The 7,283-nt window shown below is 32.3% G+C and overlaps 1 long non-coding RNA gene across 1 annotated transcript; it reads right to left on the reverse strand.

Moving 5' to 3' along the window:
- Positions 1-819: 819 nt before the first annotated feature.
- On the reverse strand, positions 820-6,025 carry LOC111622695. The gene is made up of 3 exons (XR_002756315.1): positions 5,936-6,025; positions 1,096-1,104; positions 820-1,005 (listed from the first exon to the last, which is right to left on the reverse strand). It is a non-coding gene; the product is annotated as an uncharacterized LOC111622695 (long non-coding RNA).
- Positions 6,026-7,283: the final 1,258 nt, after the last annotated feature.

Genomic DNA, 7,283 nt, shown 5'->3' on the forward strand with positions numbered 1-7,283 from the left:
TGAACACGTGTCCGGCTATCGACAGAAAAATAAAAAAGATATCTGGAGAGACGATGACATCTGTCTATTATTAGATATACGGCAAGAAAAAGTATTTATTTCTAACCAAAACTTCCATTTTGTTTGTTGGTGTTCGTGACTTACCGCGTAGTTACGTCAGTCTTATTATCGCGTGTAATAGCCGGGTTCTTCTCGAGCGGATTGCCTGTGCGAACAGCACGATGTTCGACTGGCGACAGTCACAATACAGATTGTAGATAAATCGAGATCGAAGTGAGTCGTGGATTGTGTGCGAACGTAGTATAAGCTACCTTATGTCAGAAAGTTGCAAGCAAAAATTTCATTTAAGAAAAGTTTTAAACTGTTTTCCACGTACAAAAATCATTGCTCAGAACAGATGTATTTTCAAATGTGAAGCAGAAACGGGGAACATTTATATTCCTATCACAGAAACATATACCGGTACTTATAGAATTTTAAATTGTGTTTTCCAATCTGCCGTCCATACATGTCCTCGACCAGTTTCAGAAGATCCGCGAATCGTTCAGGAGATACCTCATAAATGCCTTTATTTTCTTAAAGTATATTGACGAAATTACAATAAACTTTGTCGTCGAACATTATCTATTAAAGCATTTCTATCAAATTATATATTGATGAATAGAAGGTAAGAAGAAACTTCGTTCTGTCTTTAGATCAAAATGATGAAAATTTCCTTGTGCTTTTAAAATACAAAATACAATTATCTTCTTAATGTTATTAATTTTATTTCTCTGAATTATTGAACATACAGTTAATAATAATAAAACATTTTAATCATATTAATGTAACAATATCATTTATATTTTAAACATTTTATCCACAACGATGTTTGTTAATTTTCAAGTTTTTAATTCGGAGAGATCCTGAATCTCATCTAATTCAATATAGATGGAAGTATGCCATTAAATCATGAGATTGTTTATTCGATTATGCACAAAATGGTTTAGAAATATTTGAAAAAATCTATAAATTATATATATGAAATGAAATCACTTTCTATAATATAACATTAATTATTCTTTCCGTAAATTAAGTAATAAAAGTCATACTTACTGTGAAGGCCTATATATACAGTATATAAATAGATAAAAACTCGTTATTTTTAGAATATTTTAAAAAATAGTTTTAACAGAACCTAGACTAGATGCTTTTTCAACACGAACACATTTAAGGTTCTTCCAATTTAAATCTCTATGCAACTGAAATGCTTGCCGGAAACATGCAAATATTGCAATGAACTAAAGAAATCCCTCGAATTCAGGAACTAATTCTGGGAAAGGGGTGTCCGCAAATGTCGTAAGTCCATTAAAACAAACGTTTTTTAAACATACAATCATAACGATCATAAAATGTGCAGGATGGAGTTAAATGCTATTACGATGCAAAGTATGAGTAAAATAATATCATAAATTACTGCACATTGAGAAATTTATACTCATTGATCCATTGATTCGACTTTTTTATCATGCTCTATTCGCGAACAAAAAAAAACTTTTTAATTTTTTCTATCGGACAGAAAACCGATTCGCGCCTGACAAACGGAACTGGCCACGTAAGTTTTCCTGAATATTTACTATTTTTTAAATTAAAATTTTCAGTTTTATATAAAAATAATAAATATTACGGTAAAACATAATACAGAACAAAGTCGTGCAATCGAACCTTTAATAATGTTTAAACTACCGCATTATACTCAGGAATGTTTCCATTCGAAATGTCTACAAATAAGAACCGAATGAAGACCATTCCAGTGAATGTCCGTTGTTCGGAGGTTGGACTGTAATAATAAACATTTTTTTAAAATTAAGCAGATGAAACTGGTGTTAATCGACCTCTGGAACAGTGCAGCGTGTTGAGAATTGAATTTTACCACCTCGTAGTGTCTACAATATAGTAGATTCCGTGTAATGGAGCCATCGGTTATGTGGGATAGCCATTTATTTGAGCAACAACCAGAGAACAGGAATAAGTCAATACATTTAATTCAAATATGCGTGCTTATTTGAGACAGTGATGATTACAATTGAATGGCAAACTAAAGACAGTGTGCTTCTGTGAAGTCGTATGGGTTTAAAATAAAAATATTCTCCAAATATTGTTATCGAATTTGCTAGGCCTAAACGGTTGGAACAAAACAAAGCGATTTTAGTGTCTAATCTTGTTTGTTTACCACAGCAATTTGAAATCTACAGGAGATTTCAGAAAGACATTGTAGAACGTAGCTATTAGCTACCAATGGAATAATTCGTTTCACATTTAACGGATGATACTATTAGTTTGCGTATTTAGTTGCTTATTACCTAATCTTTCTAGTGAAAGACAATTAAAGTCTCCAAGTTGGACTATTTGTGCTATTGAAAAATTAATTAACCACACTACGTCTTGTTGTGGGCAAGTGGCTGTTCTTGAGTATTGCTTGTTCATCTTTAATTCTGGTGTTTTTTAAAGATAGTACAGTAGACCCCCCCCTATAACGCTTAAATACGTTCCACGTTAATCGAATTTTACGTTGTATGAATCGTTAAATACATGAGCCAATCGCAGCCCGACACGTGTGAAGTTTACGGACTAAGACTGTTTGAAAGATTTTCTTCTAAAAAATTAACCGATTCTAGTCTAATTCCACTCAACATTTCCAAAATACGTATAATTTTTTGGGAATAATCCGTATAAACTATGCTATAAACAAAAAAGTCGTAGGATTACTTACCGAGTATGCACCGTTCGACTACGCCGTTGCTCAAGCTTGTTTTCGTCGCGGAACAGTGCACGAAACGGCGGCCGCGATATCTGATAACGAATTTTTCGCAGAAAAATAACTTGACCTTTGGAGACATCATTAATATAAATAATTTTTATGGCCGTTGAATAAGAAATGTTTCTTTCACAAGAAATGTGTAAAATTAGTGCTGTATTAGACTTACGTTACCTAATTTACATACTGTACAAACGATAATAAACTCAACTTACTAGCCTAAACTCTCCGTAGCGTGGCGCTAGACGGCGGAAATTATATATATAATTATAATAAAGTTACAATAAATTAAGTTAATATATAATTACTAGCAGGTATGCCCGGCGTTGCTCGGGCAAAAGTAACGATAGTGAAGATTAAGATTATTACATTATAGTCAACCTTACCCGTTTTCACAGAATGCAAGAATTGGGTCCTCCTGTTTCTGGACTAATTAGAGAATTTTTAGATGGGTCTAAAAATATGTTCGATTTCCCACAAAAACGAAAAAAACTGCATTTGCGTCTTGCACGTCGCTTTCTCTTAACAATTTCATTGTTAAGTAACACTTCCATTGTTAACACTTACATTGTTACTTAAAACTTTCATTGTTACTTAGCACTTCCATTGTTATTTAACACTTCCATTGTTACTTAATACCTCTATTGTTGATGGAAGTGTTAAGCATTAATACTGTTCCTCTCCCCCGTGGGGAGGAATTTCGAAAAATCCCTTCTTAGTGCGCATTTTCGTGATGTACCCTAACTGTGTACCAAATTTCAACTTTCAACTCCTAACCGTTTGGGCTCTGCGCTTATTATTATTATTATTATCATCAACCCGTCTCGATTATATATATAGATATATACAGTACCTAATTTATATATAATCTATATATATATAAATGAATATAAAAATGAATGTGTGTGTGTTTGTCTGTCCTTCATGCATTACCACACCGTTTATCCGATTGCCGTGAAACTTTGGGAAGTTGTTTAATATAATCCGGCGAAGGTTTATGGCATAGTACGATTGCCATAAAACTTCGGAAAGTTTTTTAATACACTCCCGCGAAGGTTTTTGGCATAGTACATTTATCCTACGATAGATGGCACGCGTTTACACGAGCATTCGAGCACAGTGTGTTCGATCAATTTCAAATTGTGAAGACCATTTCCCCCTTCAAAAAATATTTCTATATATGCATTTGTGAACTGTTATTTACGATATTCGTAATAATGTTTGTTTAATCACTTTATTTCCAACTTTTTTTTTTTTTTTTGCTAATTACGTATTCGCTCGAACTTTGTTAAAACTTTAACTGTATACCGAACAACAACCGAAGTTGTAGAAGGAAATTCGCCTATTTTACCGATCTAGGGATCCCCCTTTCCAAATTTTAATATCATCTAATAATTTAAAAAGACAAATTACAATAAAACGGTTTATTATCCAACTATCAGAAATTTCACAACACGCCAAGGAAGAAAGGAAGGAGCAATTAAATAATCAAAATTATAAAGGATTTAAAAATATATATAAAAATCGCACTTCTGACAATCGCAGCGAGTGTGTGGGCTAAATTTGGAGAATCCGTGCTTCTCGCATGGACAACTGTATGTGGCCGGCTCACGCGTCGAAAAACCTTCCGATTTATTCGTGTACGCACCAGACGGAAAAACAAAAAATATCGTGTATCCACAAACACTCCAATAAATAAATAGAATTGAAACGACACTTTGAAATGTTTTCCCGATGAAAATGAATAATAATAATAATAAGTTTCAATAAAAATAATAAAATGTAAATTGAATTTTATCATAACGAGTTTGCTTGAATTTCCTTTCTTCTGAGATCGCAGCAATGCGCGACGGGTAAGCTAGTTAATATATAATACTGTACAGACGATAGCAAACTCAATTTAGCCGCCTAAACTCTCCGTAGTGTGGCGCAGGGCGGAGGAAAGTAGTTCGGCTGCTCATCCACTATTGGTCCAGATTCTATCAATCTTGTCGCGACACGAGTCGGCGACGACGTTTTAAAAGTTCCTTTATAAGAATATTGCTACAATTTTTTCTCTACGTTACAGGAATTTCCGTTATAGGAACCCACGTTATAGGGGAGTCGACTGTATAAGATAAACATCCAATATTTAATTAATTTACTAAAACTTTATATATTTTATACATTATTATACATGTTTATTAGATTACTATGGAAAAGTGATTTTTGTTTTTTAAGCGTATCCGGATATGCTCACAGTTTGGCCAACAGTTTGATTGGGCCGTATGATCTATTCCCAGATGTGGCCCAATGAAGCGAAATTTTCAGTATTTTATCATATCCTGATGTGGATTTCTATGTTTCTGCTAATGTATTCCACGTCTCCTTACAGTACCATTTTGATTTTCTATAAAAGACTGCTTCTTTTCAAATATTTTATTTCAGTCAGTGAAATTATCATAGCTTTTTTACATTAAATACATTTATCCATTATATTACATACATGTCCCAAAATATATGTATTTACTAGGATCGCATTGATTGTGTTTAATTAAAGCCTGAAATTTTTGCCAATAAAGATTTGTGCTTAAATCTAGAGTTCATTATGTGTGTTTCAAAATAGAAACAATTCTATTAGTAGTGATTTTAGAAACTCGATTCCTTTCAAGGTCTGTTCCAGAATATCTTAATTCAGTTCGTACGTAATAATTTTCGCTATGTTCATATTCCCAGTCAGCGATATTTACGAATATCAAAATAATTGTATCGCTGTTTAATCTGACAATTGAGTCCAATTTTAGTTTAGTTGTTTAAAACTCGAGGAATGTCTTTGTTTACGCATGTAAACAGAACCGAACTGCTACGCGCATTTTGTACGTCCCAATAAACTAGTTTAAGTCTATGGCAAAGTTTTCCGGTGATACCTTACGAAATTCACCTGCCTAGACTTAACGGTCATACCAAATTTCGTCGAAATTAATCAAACGGTTTCGAAGAAGTTATTTAAATCCAATGACATTTCAGTGCATAGAAATGAGTTTCGCTCGCTTAGCTCAATAAGATACGTTCCAGTTCCAAGAAAACAGTATATCATTTAGCAATAGTCTAGTCTTAGCTCTGGTTCAGTGAGTAAAAGAAATGAATTTTAGAACTTACATTTGCCATATCCGTGCATCGTGTCTTATTGTAAGTCTCCTATAAAATACGTAATTGCTCATATATTTTATTTTATTTCTATTATTAATATTATACAATCAAGATAAGTATGTAATTGTTTCTTTTAAATTAAAGGAAATGTTAATGAAAAGGACCATAGTGACTACAGAAAAACATTAGAACTTTTTACTTTAATTACTTAAATCTATTTCGGGAATAGAAAAATTCGATTGAGAATAGAAGTTTGTGCAATATTTACTTGTAAAAAATAATTTGATGCCAATAAAACAGTGACAATTTAACAAGAAAATTCAAGATTAAAATCGAAAATAAATAGTCCCAATATAATTTAACTGTTTTCATAAATGTGTGCATTAATAGTCTCATTGATGAATTAGAGCATATCTACCAAATTCATAATTATTTATTTATTTTTTCTTAAATTATTGAATTTACTATACATTTTAACGTACAAAAGAAGGAACAAAGATGAAACTGTATTTTTAAGAAGAAAACAACAGAAAAATTATTTGTAGATTTATTTACGTTCGATTTTAATGTTTCTGTCCTTTGAATTAGAGTACAAAATTTTAATTAAAATATGAGATGTGAGGGTCTCAGGTATACCCCGTCTCACGTGGGTATACCTTTATTAGAAACCTGACATCACTTATTGAGTTCTGAGAATTAAGATGCGAACTAAATTATTAAATACGTTACCGAAGTTCATAGGAGGGTCTGTTTTTAAACGTAAATATGACGATAGAGTTAGGCATAAAGAGAAATAATTAATAGACGAAGCTAATGATTAATAGATATATTTAATAAAATGAACTAAGATATTCTATATACAACTGTAATGAAAAATATATTTAAATGATTAATGAAAGTGATGAGAGAGAGTTTACATAAATTATATTACACAGTTGTCTTATACGTAACCAGAATCTTTAAGTTCGAACTTGTCTCATGGTAGGTCAAGGATAAAAGCTAGATGATGAGCAGTGAGCTACGCTAAACTATACTTAAGCTGAACTGAAATAGTTACTTAGCTAGCTTAGCTTTTAGAAGTGACCTATCACCTTTTATAAGAATTCTCCTCCAATCAACTTGTTTGAAATAAGCCTCCACGCTTCCGACCCGTGACGAAAATAGGGCGGTTTACGGATAGAGTGTGAGAAATCCCACACTAAACTATCGCTTTCGACGAAACTGTGTCATTTTCCTCCATGTAAACAGGAAGTTCCTTTTACAACTTCGTCCAATTTTTACAAAACAGATAAAATTCTATCAAAAATTATAACAAAAGTTTGTTATTTAATTTAACAAATTAAATCGTTAACCCTGG

Source organism: Centruroides sculpturatus, unplaced genomic scaffold (assembly GCF_000671375.1).
Source record: "Centruroides sculpturatus isolate CEXI.00-Female unplaced genomic scaffold, Cexi_2.0 scaffold168, whole genome shotgun sequence".
NCBI lineage: Eukaryota > Metazoa > Arthropoda > Arachnida > Scorpiones > Buthidae > Centruroides > Centruroides sculpturatus.